General features: G+C 34.4%; 1 protein-coding gene across 1 annotated transcript in view; it reads left to right on the forward strand.

The window, feature by feature from the left end:
* The first annotated feature begins 593 nt into the window (after positions 1–593).
* The window catches only part of LOC132928788 (ell-associated factor Eaf-like), a 32,619-nt gene continuing 14,786 nt past the window's right edge, over positions 594–18,426 (forward strand). Inside the window, exon 1 of the mRNA XM_060993667.1 lies at positions 594–1,009. The gene's annotated coding sequence lies outside the window, so the exon portion shown is untranslated. The remainder of the gene's footprint in view (positions 1,010–18,426) is intronic.

Raw genomic sequence — 18,426 nt, forward strand, 5'->3', positions numbered from 1 at the left:
AATTAAAAATATCGATTGTTATTATTGAACATTGATGCAGTTCAATATGCTCATACATTTTCCCGAATCTGTCAGATTTCTTACCTTTCGTTTCCTTTTCCGTCCGGTCGTAATCTTCTCCCTTAGCACTATACTGTCTTAATAATATAGCTCCCTTTTATATATTATTCATCACAAATTCACAACCATGTCATATGCGATGAGGTGACACATTAATTCACCTAATCTAAACTAACGTATTATTTTTATATATATACTATAGTTTTTTTTATTACCTCTCTTCTCATTTGAAAATCAACAATCCGTAATATTGTTTACTGTGTTAAGCCAATGTGTACACATAAAAAAGGTCTTACAATATTTTGGTTAATCCATGATGACGCGTTTTTAACCGATTTACGTTAGAACGGTGGAAAATTCAACACTATAATATATAGGCGTGTAATCCTTTCTTTAGCGCCCGCCGGCCGTCCATCCGTCCGCTTCGGATCGAATACAAATAAATAATCGTCGCTGTGTGGCGCGCGCGCTCGCGGAACAGGTTGCGCCGGGAGAGAGTGCCGGCACTGCGACGGCGGCGAGTGAAAGAACCGCCAGAGACGAGCTCAGTTTTCGTACAGGTGTCGACCCGCGTGCAATCACCCAGTGCGGAGTAACGTAGTCATATGTGTATTACCATACATAAAATATAATATAATATTTTCGTTATCGTTCCGTTCGCGTATTTTATTATTTACAACAATCCGTTCGGTAATATTATTAGTGTGCGGTGTTTTAATAAACTAATTATTATCAATTGTGTCTATTTTTTTTTTTATTGGAATTCAATTTTTTAAATTTTTTTTTCATAATTTTAATTTTTTGCGTCTAAAGTACACACAGATGAACAGTGCTCAGTGATCGCCGCCTCGGATGGAATATCATTTTCGAAATATTATGACGTATAGTGATAACTACTACTAACGAACATCAGGAGGGCTAATGTAATAACCCCTCATAATAGTAACAGGTAAATAATATTTTTTTATGGTTCTATATCTATATATATATTATATATCAGTAGGTACTTTTTAGCAATATAAAAGTAGCTAAATAAAAGCATGTTTTGTGATACAAGAATAGTTGTATATATTTTTATGTATTAGATATTAAATTAAACAATGAAAAAAGTGAAAAAACTCGTTATTTCAGGTGTAGCTAAATATATATAGATATATACCGAAAGGATGTGCATAGGTTCAAAAAGGGTTTTAATTAAAAATTAAACATTTACTAGTGTATAGTACTCCAGAGGACTTAAATAAAAAAATAATTAGGTGTTTTACCTCCAACGACGCATATTTAATTTTTGTTTATAGTTTCTAGTATTTTTGGGTCATTTACTTATAATTTTGATTACTTTGATTATTTCCTTTAATTTTAAATATTTGTTTAAATTTACATTTGTAGTATAAACGTGTTTTTTTTTTTAGTTTTTTTTATATACAAACGGTGTTTACTAATATTAAATTAAATTTGAATTACGGTGAATTGTTACTCTCTGTGTGTAGAATGATGTCGTAACCAGTTGACGGTTGAAAAAAAACAAAACGTATCGGGTGACAATACACGTTGGAGTCATAAATGTGAATTATAACGACGATATCCGGTGACAGTTAAAACAATTACAATGTAACTATTAGCAGCGGTATATTGTGCATAAAAATTAGAAACGATATACTTTTGCAAAGACTAGGAAACGCGCGCTATACAACTCGAGCTAAAAATATGCAACGACCTGCAACCTATAAATATAATACCTATTTCGATGGCAAAAATATATAAAAAAAATGGGTTGTCGGAAGTATTTGGATTTTATCATTGATATTTCTTATCTAACAATGATCTCAAACACAGAGATTTCGATATCTGGCAGTTCCTATATATTTTTACGTATAATATATTCGTTCAAAATTATACGCTGTACGACTATACGTTGCTGCTGTGGTGCCACTCGATAGTCGATACCCGCAAAACCGCATCGTTCATTTGTTCGCGTACAGTAAACTATATTGTAGTATGAATAATAAAGGTATTCGTATATTATAATGTAGATTTCAATAACTCTGCAGTTTCGATGTCGTTTTTTTTTTTTTTATCCGACCAGACACTTTCGATCACGTAAGTCGTGTGCACCGCAGAGCTGTGTATTATATATTTTTATATACGACGCTCACCCGTCGACGTCCTCAGATTCCAATAAAATCGCTGCCGCCGCACTCAATGTCGAGCGTGTTTATAATATTATATACTCTCCTTTCAGCCCAGGGGAGACGACAGCGTCGGGTGTATACACAAGGTCTATATTATATAGCTGGTATTTATATTATAGTTTATGCTGACATTCGCCATGGGCACGTTTGTCGCAGAAAAATGTTACATTATACGTTGGGAAAAAAATTATAAATGTATTCATTATAATATAATTAACAAATGTGTACAATACTAAACATAATATATCAAAGATGTGTGTGTGTGTGTGTATGTAATGTAAACGTGGAGAGGCTGCAAAGACATTGCGACTATATAGGTAGTATTAACACTATTAACCTAGAAACAATGATAGAACGCTGTTCTAAGCAGTGTAGTAATCCGGTCATCAATTAAAATATTATCATTATTATACACGTGTTGTCCGGTCGTCGTCTAAATTCTAAAAGATGAATTGCGCTTTGGAAATTATAAACACGGAAATTCCTAACCATCGTAATAATTTGTTTCGTTCTTGTTTGCACGACACACGCAGGTGCCTCTATACGCACCGAGCCACCGAACCCGCGTATAATTATTATTATATTACGTATAAGGTTTTACGTGTGTAAATTATGTGGAAACAACACCATCTACATATGCGAGCGAAGTCCTTCCGGTTCGAAATTCCGGAGTGTACCGGAAAAAAATGTCTACTTTTAAGGCACATTCCTACTCGGTTATACATTGCACAGTGCGTATTATAATTTCCGAGAAAAACGAAATAAATCATATTGTTCATAATATACCTAATTATTACGATTAAGATCGGACGTCAGTGGTTCGTTAGCGCAGTTCGCGTATTTACGTCATTTAATGTAAAAAAACATTTTGTATTGTACTTAACTATATATTAAACGCGTGCTATATACACAACAATGTAACATCACGCTATACCTAAGTACGAGTATATTATATTGTTATTAAACGTATGGATTTACAATATACGTAATTTATCAGGAAAATCATCGCTTTTTCAATCGGGAAGAACAGAACAGTGGGTTGTGATTCGATTAGCATATTATATTCCTCCTTTTAAAAATTATTTACAATTCGTATTCAAAGATTTTATTTTTAAATGCAGTGATAATTTATAATGTTTAAATTTAAACCATGTGCATACATTACACTGTACAAGTCGTTAAGACACAAAATAATAATTTATTGATCGTAGATATATTACCTATATATTTTTTGATAGATATCATCTGACACAGTGATAGATCTAAAAGGAAGCGATGAGAGCTATATTCCCGTCCATTATTTTATTAACATATCTATAGTTAGTATATATTCGTACAAAACAATTTATATCACATACCTCCGAGTTGTTTTTAGTTAGATCCTCTCTTGATCCAGAGTGTAAGTATACTATATTATATTTTAATATTTTGTTTTATTGTGAAAAACAAACTATTAAATTTAAATTATACCTCGATCTCGTGGGTAAATACATATTTAATTTTTGGTCGGTTATATGTCCATAAAGGCATACTTTTTTACTCTGCTGAATACCTCTTACTAGATAGAAGGTACTTGCAGCTTGCATACATGATATACCTAAAGGTTACAAAAAGGTTTGTGATCGAGCTGTTTGTGACACTCGAGATGACCGGGTTGATGGGCGTATATTTTGTCGCGATTGAATGAAAGCGCATAAAATAATGTTCAAATTCGTTTTAGCATTCAATGCATGTGTCGATGAGTTTTATCGGGTTTACATAATGTGAAATTACCAGTTTTCATTTACGGTAACCTACTGACTGAATTATTGAAAATAATAATAATAATAATAATAATAATAATAATAAATATAAAACTTTCTCGCATTCGTCGAGACTCGTATATAGGTACGTAGGTATATATATATATACGCGTGACGGACGATGTGCGAATTAAAAACTTTTTTTTGTACTACGGAACTAACTATTTTCGTATATATTATTACAGCGGGTAACGTATTATTATTATATTATCCGATTCGAGCGCTTCTTCTCTCGAGCTTGTCGAACGCGTATACACAGCCTATATAATGTGCGGCTATTATTTATTATTATATTAATATAATGTCAAATAATAACATTATCATATCGGCGGTGGCTCAACAAACGTTCGAAGACCGCGTGATGCGTGCGCCCGCCAATTGGACACGATTTCCCGACCGTGGTATTATAATACTATTGGAGGTGTATAATAATAATCGCGCAGCCAGCCGGTATAATCAATGTAGAACACAGACGCACCCAACAAAATGATTATTATTCGTTATCGTAATTTCCCACGGATTTTCATAATATTCATATTTCTCGTATTAGTACTAATACACCCCGGTCTGGCCGTTTGGCGAGGGCGAAGGAGAGGCAGTGCGGATTCGCGGCGGCTTTGGTTCGTTTCGTCGACCGATGCTCGCGCCCGAATGCCAATGCGCGCCCGCCGCCGATGTGGGTCACACACATACGCGTAGAGAATTTAACGCCGTGACAGACCGAGACCAATCGTGCACTATGGGAACGCTAAACGTCCATACTATACATGTGCATTCGCATACGTAAATGTGTAACACACATAATAATATACGTTCGCGCGCGCGCGCGTATAACAGAATAAACATGCAAATTGCTCCGAATAAACGGCCTATTACGTGGACGGCTATGCGAAAATCTCCGTCGCATAATGACGACGACGCATGCACCACAGAAGTCACATACTCTTATAATATATATATATATAAATAACTTATCATTATGCAGTGTGTAGTACGAGTAGTCGTGTTCGGTACGATTTTGTGTTTTTTTTTCTTCTTTACTTTCCATTCGATAGCCGGTAGTCACACACACACACAGCCGCCTCCGCGCCGTGCAGTTAATGTCGTTTTAATGGCAGTTACATATATTATTATATTATACAGTATACGCGTGATGACGTGTATAATAAATAATAATAATAATAATAGTATATAATATTATGTGCGTATTGTGTACAACGGTTTTTGTCGTTGTTGTTATTCGATTATTTAAACGGCTCGATGCGCCCCGCGTGTTACAGTTCCGAAGCGAGGGAAAGAGATTCGCGGCACACGCGATCTATACATGTATACTATACTCTACGTAGCTGGTGATATCTTATTGCTGTAGACACGGTGGAAACACGATCTCCGCCGCTGCCGACTCTATAGGGTATAGGTGTATATAGCTGCAGACGTTGCGCAACCGTATACTGCAGGCACAGCGTAGTAAGAAGTCTCCGGACCGAGACGAGGCGGATAGTTTTATACATTATGCGCGCGTGTTTGTGTTCTGCGTACCATCGTGGAAACATAGTCTTGGAGAAGCGCAAGAGAAAAACACAAACTACGCGAGAGATTCTTTTAAGTTATTGTAATTTTTTTCTGCCCTTATTCTAACGGCAACCTTTTCGTCCGGCGCGACTTTCTGATCGCGTTCCACCCAAATGGTGGTTCGAGTAACCTATTTACAATTTCGGGCGCGATACAATGCATTGTTGGGAGGTGTTAATCATTATTGCTAACAATAATTTTTAATTTTCAATAAAGTACCATTGTAACAGTTATACTTTTAAAACACAAACTAGTAACTATATACCCATAACTACAAATGGGGTGGATGGGTATCTAAGAATTTTTCACCACTAAATGCACAATACTTTCAAACCGTCTCAGATTCGACGTCATCGATTATTTATCTCACGAATATGCACACGATATCCCGTCGCAGTCGTTCCATATTTTTATGTCGCCTGTAACTTATGAGAAATTCAATCGACAGTAAAACGAGAAGTAAATCATACACGCAAAAGCATTATTTTAATATCTAATATCGATTTTAAAGATATCTACCACAAGTCCACGAGGGCGATTCGTTTTTGTCATCGACGCGACGGAAGTCTTTCGATTATTTTTCAAACACATAACAATAATAATACAGATTTTCGGTGTTTGCCATGGTCGACAGCTTTGCATTCGTGGCTATCGAGCCAAAAACGACCACCAGCATAGTATTCGGCGTGATAACAATGAAAATATGTCTCGTGTAGAACGATAGTGGTTAATTTTTACACTAATTGCTGGGCATTGTATAACATGCGCTTCATGTGGGATACATAAATGTATTACAATACTATATAGGTATAAATTGTCAATGACGCATTTCGCAACCGGAATTGGCGGTTAAATAATTACGCGGGCTGATTAACCGCGGAGTGCGATACGATATTATGTGACATTACGACAACACTAATAATTATAATGTTATGTATTGCGGTCGGATCTCCATCGATTTTTGTATACCTACGGTTTTGTCGGTTAAAAATTAAAATCCGATGACAAAAAATATACTGTACTGCTCCAAGATTTCACGGCAAGTCATCGCGGACGTCTGTTTTTCGCACCCCTACGTCGTGTCACACATCATATACATCGTATTCGTTATTACGTCGCGACAAGTCGAGTGACGTCGATGAATCCGTCTCGATAACGTATAATAGTTCCCACGGAAATCGGAATCGAACAAGCGTGTGTGTGTGTGTGTGTGTGTGTGTGTATGTACGCGATGATATGTGGGTCAGCGTTTTGTCGATTCAACAACAGTATAATATGTAACTATACTATATATATATATGTATGTATCGATAGAACTATATATATATATATATATTATTGTGGCCGTTTGCGCGCATGATTTGAAACGTTTTCGCCCCGTTAGTGGAATATTATACACACAATAAACGTATTGGAAGGTACGATGTCAGACCGTGAACGTCGGCGGACGAGAGAATAATAATAAAAATAATATACCTAATACAGTATAATACTCCACGCGCGCACGTACACATCTGTACACGGTTTGACATTCAATACGAATTGCCAGATTAATAATGCGCGTATAGAGCAATACGATATAATATTATATATATATATATATATATATATATATATATATATCGGAAATAGGCCGTATTTACCTAACCGCCGCTGCCGCCACCGAGCCGTTCTCAATACACAGGTGTGTTCCGCTTTTGTTTTCATTTCCACAGAATAAACCGTGTGTTATGTACCTATATTATATACTTTAATGTATAGTATCTAACCACTCGCTACTATATTGTTGTTACGAGTATAATGCAGCAACAGCAGCAGCAGTGCGCGTTCGGGGACGTCCGCCGCGTGCGAGACGTTGTTTTGTAATTTTTACTTTACTAATTGTTTGGTGTGCACGACGCGACGGTTTTAAAAGAAAGAATGAAAATACGCAACCAACTGTAACCTTTACATACGCGTATGTTTTATGGTTTTCTGGTACCCATGTATACGTTTAAACGGATTCGTCAAGACTTATAATGTAGATACGGTGTATGTCTTTTTTTCTTTTTGAATGAATTTAATTTGAAAAGATGTTTTATGGTTGACGACAGATGGTCAAAAAAAAAAACAACAATACCTCAGTCGTCTATATTGACGGTTACTACTAACGTGTACAATTATCACCCTTATTACGATGTACGTTAATGATAATCTTATAAGTTATAATATACGCGACGGACGCGTATTATGCATATTATATAATATTTTCAAAGAGTAAAATTACAAACTGATAAAAAAATTGAATAAACCCATACAAATATATTATATTATATATATATATATATTATTATAATACACTCAAGCGTATTAAAATAAGCATATAACATTATATTTTACTCGTCTACAGTCGATGACGACAAGACGTATGATGTTTAATTAATTTACAGCGCCCAGAGCGTGTTGTGAAATCAAATAAATCATATGGTTTATTTGAAAAAAATATATTGAACGTCAGTTGATTTATTAAATAATTACAACTTGAAGAGTTAAGAGGCGAAAAGTCAGGTATGATATTAACTATTATTATAATGGCAATGCAATAATGAATGTTAGTGCCAAAGAATTGCGTGCGCGATGTAACATTATGAATTGAAATTGATCGTTATAACTCTGCAATGTTGTCCTTGACATTGACTAGCAGTGTTCTAAATAATCAGCGAGAAACTTCGCGTTTTTTGTTTTTCAGTAATCAAAAATTTGATAGATAATTTCATCAACTGCAATTCATAATTTACACTTTTTAACTACACAGTACTCGATATGATCGATACTCCAATATTGAATTTCAGACACGCTTAATACACTATACGTCATAATCTGTAATATTTTCAAAAAAAATAATATTATTATCAGATTTATAATAACACTTTTCGATTACTATCAAAGATGTCTACACGTCGCGTACTATAACTAATACTACTTCACTTCGAATGTATCAATTAATGTCGTATAAATAACACGGGTACAATATTGCGGAACGCTCGGCGGTCATTATATCAACGATGACGTTTCGGGCAAATATATTTCGAGTGAGATAAAATACGATGTCTAAAAAAATGTACCTGTATGGCATGACCAAGGACCTATTTTAAACGAGTGCTCAAAACAAAAAAATATGTATTACAAGCCAACAAAACGGATCAAAGGTAAATTGGGCGAAAGCATCCAACGCGGCCCGCGAGTGGGGGAGATGATCCTCATAATACATATAATAATATTTTAGTCTATAACAGTGTAATCATAATGCACTTAAACGGACGGTCGGACACGTTCGTAATGACGTGTGTCGATGGCAAATAAGAAAATGGTAGTTGTAGTATATTATATAGAAAAGAGTTTTCTCGTCGTTGCCGTCATATCTAAAAGCAAAAAAAAAATCTTATATATATAAATAACAATAATAATCTAGAACTATATATATATATGTGTGTATACATAAATGATGGAAGAACAAACAAACGAGTATTATTGTGTCGGCCGTTTTTGTACGGATTCGTATTATATCTGTTATAGAGCTATGTGTCGTAAAAATATTGACGGAATTATACGTTCCGAGAGACGACGTTTTTGCCTCCCCCGTGATTCCCGATATGGAGGTCCAGACAATAGGAATGCGACTACTCGAGTTAAAAGTATAAATTGTATGAAAAAAAAAACCGACTTGAGGTGAAAAAAATTGCACGATTTTAACGCCGCCGCTTGGTGCGCATAAAAATATGACGCGGGCACTTCGGAACCGAACGGACATTTTAACCGAGGCGAGACGTGGATAATAAAATAAAACACGAGATTTTTCAGCCGGTAAGCAGGACGCCGGTCACGTCACAGTTTTTGGACGGAAATATCGATGGGATAAAAATATTATAATATATCGGATTCGCACTGCAGCGTTATCTATCGCTGTTCTCCAGTGATGGTACTTTGGACGATTAAAATAATATTACAAGTGCTTATCGTGTACTTGTTAAATCGTAAAAAAAACGTTTGCTTGTACGCAATATTCTACCTGTTTAATAATAATAATAATACATCTATATAGGCAGCAAGCGTATACAACTGTATCGTCTCGAAAATGCGTTAAATCGCGTGTGCTCTATTTATGCGCTTTCGCGTAGTGAAAACCTACACGGCGGCAGCGATGAATTATCGAAAATATTCCGCGTAATAATATTTACAATACCACAGGGCACTATATAGTTACAGTGCGCGAGCATATAATAATTCATAATGCTCGGCCACTGTCTTATAATAATAATAACCTTACCTCAGACGGTGAGTAATATTATAATATTGTGATATTGTTATTGTGTTACGGTTCGCCAACGGTCGATTCTCGGCGAGTCTATGGCGCGCATATAACTCTAATGTCGCGTCACGAAAACAACATCGCCGCGAGTGGACGACGACGACGACGACGACGACGACACCGCTAAAAAATGACCGAATCATCGTGATGATCACACCCATATACACATATACATATATATTTGGGTATTATTTGATATTGTGAAATGATAACACTAAACACACGTGGCCTAATACGACGTATACTATCTCGTCGTGTACTCAATTATATTATTGTGCATCTAATAAAAGTACATTTACAACACGCGTATATGAATTAAGCAACACGACAGTTCTTATGTACATGAAAATAATATTATATTGGTACATTTCGTATAATAACAATAATAATGTATTGATGAGTTAGCTGCGGGGGAGGGGGGCAATACAGGTCGATTCCGCAGTAACTACATAAATTAGTATGTAATGCTCGTCACAAAAATATAATAATATTGTATTATACAATATCCGACGACGCGACCACGAAGATATACTTATTATCTAATATAATACCTACGCGTAAGAGTACATATATGTATATATATATTATATTATATATTATACACCACATTACGAAAATCAGTGGTATGGTGACCCCGTGGATTTTGGGAGACGGTAAACTGCGACAGAATTACACCTTTTCTAAAGGCCTATTATAATATACGAGTAAACGATTTATTAAAAAGTACAATAACGTGTTTAGTGTTTATTTGCTAAATACATATATTATTATAAGAACGGACGTGATCGGCGGTTGCGGATGTCACTACAGGACTTATTTGTTTACCCGGAGAGTAAAAGTTCACCACTCACCACTCAGAGGCTGATGATTCATTTCGAGTCTACTGTCCGCAGAATTATATCGTATCCGACATAATTATATTATTATTATTATTATACACTATATTATTATTATGGAGTACGACGGCGTTTCCCACGCGCGCGCTCGTCGCTGCGGCAGAAAAGGGAAATTACGTTTTTGCGATCTTATTATCACGGCCTTGACTTTCGAACACACCGCCAAAAACCGGACGGTAGTCGTGAGCGCATTATACATATAATATGTATTTTACGTACAGGTGCACACGCATAAATACATAATATACCTACGCGGCTTGCAGTGCACGCCGAAGCGTTAATGCTTTCGCCCGGCTCCAGCCGAGACCGGTCCGCGTATTGAAAACAGTCGGATCGCCGTTTTCGAACCGCTCGTTTTCCCTTTCAGACGGACATTCCCCGAAACGTTTATCGACAACACAAAACTTGGCCGGGCCAATATGTTGTTCCTCCGTTCACACGTTCGAACATTTTTAATAATTTCACAGAGAATATTATGACGAGAGTTTTTTTTCAGGTGCGTAGGCCCGCAAATAGAAAATTCGGGTTTCGGGTACCTATTACTGGTTATTTTAATGTAATTTTTAGACAGATTCGACATTTAAATGTATTTTTAAGTTTTTCACAGTTTATTTATACAGTGAACGTTAATTGTTTTACCAAATTTGAATATTATGTCGTATAGATATTAAATCGATACACCTGACTCGGTTATAGGTCGATAAACAAATAAATTAAAGGACGTTTTTCTTTAACATAGACAAATCATTTGCAAATAGAAACAAAATATTTTGCTAAATGGAAAAAAATTGAATCAATGAGTTTTCAATGCATTTTATATCATACACACTATTTCTTTTAAAAAAAAAATACAAAAGATGAATAAAAGGTACAAATATTTAATACATGTAAAAGGCTCATTTTGATACATCGCCCGAATCAATAACATTGTAACATGCTAATATTATATACGAATACGGCGATAGCGAAAGACGTGAAAATTCACGTGTGACATTATTATTATGATATCATAATATTATGGTAAATTATTATATCAAGTGTATTATAGCTAGCAATTGAACAATATCGTCTAACGAGGCCGAAAGACTAAGATTTTGGTGGGATATTACTTATTATATTATGTGCGGATGACCGAGACAAAAATATATAATACCGATAGCCCTCCATAACACCAAAGCGGCGACGTCGATTAAATGATAAAAAACTGCGTGTACGAAATCCACGAGGACCGCTATAGTATATAGGTGTGTAGTATTACTATTATGATTATTATATTATTATTGTTATATATTGTCTCCGCGAAATGCGCGCATGTTTGCAATGCATTTACGTGCGTGACAAATTTCCCAAACGATTTCTAGGCCAAATAAATAATAAAGTAGAAAAAAAAATAACATAGGTAACCCCGGTTACACAGACTCCGTTTTTCTACAGTATTCCGTATTCGGCCTTTTAAAACGACGCAGTGTGCATGCTGATCGCATACGTACCTACACGATACACGGCTGATATCGCACGCAGTCAAGACGAAACGTTTTTTTTTCTCTTATGCATATCTGAAAAACAAAAATAAAAAATAATAATAGTAATAATAACCATAAACTCGACACTGCAACGTTTAGCGAACGATCAAAATACATTAACGTATTAAATTCTTGTTTTGCTCTTGACCACAGGGGAAAAAACGTCTTAAACCGACCGTCCAACCTTCGATTCCGGTCCAATGTGGTTATATTATATTATACACACGACGCGTTATGATATTATTATTATTATTATTATGGCGCGCTGGTAAACGCGGGTTTCGATATTATTTCCTCGCCATACACATATCGAGTATATCGTTTTTCAGTTTAATGCTCGAAGTCACTGACCAGTGAAACGGGTGTGTAGTCGGTTTTTAATATTATCATATTATAATAATATCATACAAATTGTTATATTATTATTTATGTATTCGTCAACAATGGCGACGTGCTGATTTAGTTTCTGAGCGTTCCGTAATAATTCCGGCTGTACGCATGTACGAAATTTTTAATATATTTTATTCTCGTACATGTTCATTATATTTCGTTTATGTGAATACATAATTTATAAAATAATATATGATAAAATGCATGTGCGCGAATCACGGATTTAAGCATCGTAATAATATAATATTGTATAATATTATTTAATGTTATACACGTACAGCGCTTCATAAGTCTTAGAACATGCGAATATTGCAAATTTAAAACGCTTATATATTATACTTAATTAACCGCACAAAAATTATCACTTATAAAAATAAGTGTTTTTTTGTTGTTTAATTACATTTAAAAATATAAAAATCATTTTTAAGTTAATTTCAGTTACCTGGAAAACGTACAATTTGCAAAATAAAAAATATATTATTTTTACACAATATTATTAGTCATACTCGATATGTTTTTGGTGGCTAAAGAATTATTTAAATAGATTATGTTTTCACCACCCTTATAATCGCTTATAATTAATTCTCACTTATTATTGCTTAAAGTGCAGTATTTATTATACTATAAAATTGAATCGATAGCTGAAAATATAAACAGTTAACCCTAAACCAGTATTGGTTACAGACGTAGTGCAGTGTACATAGTTTTAATGGTGCCATATTATTTGTTTTCCTGCTGCTGTCTGCTATTATTTACGACGATGCCGGTTTTCTTTATAACATTTTAATAATTTATAAAAATATAAGTATGTATAATATAAACATCAAACGAAAGGTTATATACATATTTAAATTAATCAAGGAACATTTTTCCGACCAAATAACATAAATTAATTTAATTTGTATACCATATTACACGATTTGAAGGTTAAATGATGGAAAATAAAATACATAAAATCGACCTCTAAGTAGTGTAATAATAATTAAGGGCGTCCTTGAATGATAATATAGATTGTTTTTTATGTATTATACCGAACAACAATTGAAACTTCACAATACTGTGAATTTTTTAAGAGTTCTCTGTAATTTTCGTTTACATATTAGATATGCATTTTGTAAACTGGTTCTGACGTTCTGTATGCACCGACCGATTGGAGTATGAAGCTTGGTTGGTTTTATTATTATTATTTAATCCATTAAGATTTAAAAATCCATTATTGGCTAACACTTATGTCGATATTTAGGTATATCTTCGTAGACCTTGTCGGTTACTATACAGTACCTACTTTTGTTTTTTTCGTTTTCAGAAACATTTTTTATAAGTTGATACATATCACTAGCCACTGCTCTCCCGGATAGGGATGTAAATAATTATCAATGTCGTATTATACACGTTCAATTTCCTGATAAAAAAAATACATTCAATGGTGGGTGACAGCCACCCGCAGCAGACCTGACCCACGGTCGGTTACTTTTGTACAAGTACAACTGGTCGAGAAGCAATATCGAAAATAATAATAATAATAATAATAATAATAATAAATAAAAACAACAACACAGATTTGTTTGTCATTGTCGTTTTAGTAAATCACGTGTACGTGTTATACAATAAAAGATTGTCAAAAATGCATATAAGGTCCTTCGTGGAGAGCCTTGATGAAATACACGAATGTGTGAATAATTACATCGACCAATTAAGAATCGAAAAAAAACGTGACCCAAATTTTTTTGGTTATTTGACTTCAAATTTTAGATTTTTTATTTGTATTCTTCTGTATCGTTATTGTTTGATTTTACCCAGCGCGAATTTTAAAAAAACACGAAGCTAGCCTGAATGATCAACTACTAACAAGTTGGCCAAGACCACTGTATTGCCATATCTGGTGGCTATCGATTCTGAAGCTCAACGATTTTTGTTTTGCAGGTAAATGTGATATTTATATATAGATATTATAGTACATTGTACGTTATACTATTATAGTTACAAAAACAACTAAAAACGTTCACACCGACGGGACTACAGAAAACTGTTTTCGGTCATCGGTATAATAGGTACCTACTAGAACATTATGCGTATAAACGGGAATATTATTGTCACAATACACAAATACAAGTACGCGCGTATGAATTATTCGTAATATTATTATTATTATACATTTGTCATTTATTACAATGGAATATTTTAAATAAACTTACTACTATGTGAATCATTGCAGAGTTTTTTGTCTAAACGTTACACTGAATACGCTTTATTTTGTTTTTTTTTTCAGTAAAATATTAGTTCATTTTTCTTTCTGGGAACAACAACAAAAACATATTTATTTATTTTATACTCGTGATACTGTTGTACCTATTTGTTATTTTTTTCTAACTAGCACTTATGAATTTATAAATTTGTTCTTCCTAACTAGCTCAATATAAGGATGAATAGTATCTAACGAAATTAATTATTTAAATATTATACTTATTATACTTAGTACTTAAGTGTTGAGGATGCCACTGAATGGTAATATACCTATTACGACTAATATACCTATTATGCATTGGTATTATCTGTAAACTCATTTTTTTTTTGTTTAAATAAGAATAGAAATCCAGTAAAAGTTAAATAAAATTGGGTAAAGAAAAATTATTGTTGTTTGGAGGAATACGAAAAAAAAAGTGAAAAGACCAATGTCGTTGGTTCCCAATCAACGTGAACGGACAACCCGTAGATGGTCACGCGATTTATACACAATGTGCGCATAGTCCATAGACGTATGATAATATTATTATTAATTAAATTACAATATGACGTACCTATATTAGTGTATACTATTTACATTTAACATGGTCGTATTATATATAGATACTTACAGTTACAGCGTTACACTAAATGTATGTATTTTGTGCGTGTTTCTATTATAGATTGACAAACATTAGAATATCACGACTTCACTGTACTTCGATGTTTTTTTTTTGCAAATGACGCGTAGAGACTAGGGTTTTCCAAAGATATAGGTATACACTATACACTGTTTTAATATATACGAATAACTAATAAGACATATTAGAATCCGTCGCACACATATTTCCAAATAAACGTATAGGTACTGATGAATTTATAACAATGTAAATATTTACCTGTCACTATAAGTTCTTACTTTCTTAGGTATTAATGTATAGGTACGTCATTGTAAACAGACAATAACTTTTTATTTTTTATAACATTGACTATATTATGATAGGTACATTGTTAAACTATAATTATTCAGATTAAGATAATTTGGCATAGATGGTTCAATAATAATTAACTTGATTGATTGTCTGTGTACACATTGTCACATAAATTATATTTTGACGATAATTTATGTCAACGAAGGACGAATGTTTATAATAAGTTCAAGGTAAATGTTAATAGATATGGGTACTAATTTATACGCACGGCATTTACCAATTTTGCAGTGTTTACATATCAATATAGTGTTATTTAAATAATTAATGGAAACAGAACTGAAAGTCTAAACTTGATTATACGGAATAGTCTTAGAACTATGTAGAGACACTCGATTCCGTCGATAGCAATATTCCTTTGATTGGACATAGGTGAATTTTCTTAAAACTAACTAGATATTAAACAATAAAATAACTACAAAAGTTTAGCAACGACAATTGCAATGACGTTCAATTGCGATTATACGAAATCAAAATATACATAACAGAAAATTATCTTAGGCGGAGGATGTCTGGAAAATAAAAATAAATACGGAACGCAAACTCGTGCAAAGTATTATGTATACCTCACCCGTAATCGTATTACATATTTATATACGTTAAACGATTGGAAAAATTGTATATTCGTCACAAATACTGCCTCAATACTTCTACTCTAGTACGGAGTAACATTCGCTCGTTACCGCGGTTGTCGCATAGACGTCTTTTTTACCGATTAAAAGCCTCTGCGGGTTAAACGTGGCAGCGCGTGTCCCTTTCTCTTAGCAATCGATCGGTCAAAACGTATTTTTACAAAAATGATAAAAAATAATATAATAAATAATAAAACTCGCGCGTGTCCACCGGCTCCGGTGAAAGACCGACGGCCGCCACCGTCCGCGTCGGTATGTAGGCTTCGGACACACTGGCCTCCTTCCCGCGCCTGCGCGCATTCGGTTTTAAACGCATAATATTGTATAGTATATAATAATATTATAGGCTAGCACACTCGTCGTATACAATAAGAGCGCTTTCAGGCGAGACTCGTGTGGCTGGTCACTAGAATCGCGAAACGAGACACAAAAAGTATTCTGTATGTAAACGGCCTTTCACACGAGACACTTGTCGAACACGGGTATATTTGATTCAATAATAAAAGGTTTTAAAAATAATTAATTAAATTGTTCATTGTTGGTCCCCCGACCATGGAAGAAGAAAGACCTAAGCTTCTTTATTGTTAAGTTAGGTAAAAAATGTAGTATAAAAATAGCAGATAAAAGGCTCTATTGGGTGCATCTTATGTATTGTTGGCAGAAAATTGGAAAAGAATAAACTTATTCATACCCCAATTGCAGATATTTAAAAAAAATATGTATTTAATTTTTTGTATTATTTTTGCATGTCAAGCATATGTATATATTTTTAAATTACATAATTCAATAAAACGCGATACGAAAATATAATATACTAACTAATAGGAAAAAATGTAGCGAACATACGCGACAACTATGACGCGATAAAACGACGGTGATCGCATTAATAGTAAAAACGATGATATTATTTTTTGCTTCACCGACGTGCATTCTATTACGACTGTTCGTCGTTCATAATATATTCATTGTGTATGCATGCGACGCGATGGTGACGCGGTCAAAAAAAAAAAAAAAACCAGAGACGATAGCGGCGGGTAACAATCAGAATTCGATTGCGGTTGACGGGAGAGACGTATTATATCGGTACTGTACACAATAATAATATAATATACGCGTATTGTACATCGTGTACGGGTATGACGTGACGAGCGTTGATCGTAGTTATACATCCGCTGCACTCGGGATTTAGGACCGCTCCGTCCAATCGCGTCGCCACGGAAATCCGACTGAAACACGCCGGAAGTCGTCGTATTCGACCGCCGCTTCCGCCACCAACTATCGTCGCCACAGTCGCGAAATAGATAATAGATACGCCATTAATAATAATCGCCATTCGTCAGCGGTCTGACGAGGAACCTATACCTGACCTACCTATAAATTATGCATATTATTATTTATACGCGATGATAACGTCCTTGCTATCACGACTTCCCACCCGATACGATGCTTATTGTGAGCACATTATTAGTAAAACTCGCGTCGTTACGCCTACGGTCTGAGGATAATTAGATTTTCTAACGAAATCATTAATTTTTCTTAAAAAACATTGTACTTATGATACTATGATACGTATAGGTACTTGCCGAAAAAACCAAATCGAATAAGTCGTTTTAAAATCTTCTGCAAGGGATGGTGTTACGAGCCAAAATAAACATTTTGCGGGGTGCATGATGTATCCATCTGCTCATTTCGCTGAAATTACTGAAAGTTCGCCATTCTTTACCTCCGTATTTTATGAACGTACGCTCATACTTTATTCGTGATCGTCGACGGATATCCTGTAATCAAGAGAGAAATTA

The sequence above is a fragment of the Rhopalosiphum padi genome, chromosome 1, assembly GCF_020882245.1.
Source record: "Rhopalosiphum padi isolate XX-2018 chromosome 1, ASM2088224v1, whole genome shotgun sequence".
In the NCBI taxonomy this organism is placed as follows: Eukaryota; Metazoa; Arthropoda; class Insecta; order Hemiptera; family Aphididae; genus Rhopalosiphum; species Rhopalosiphum padi.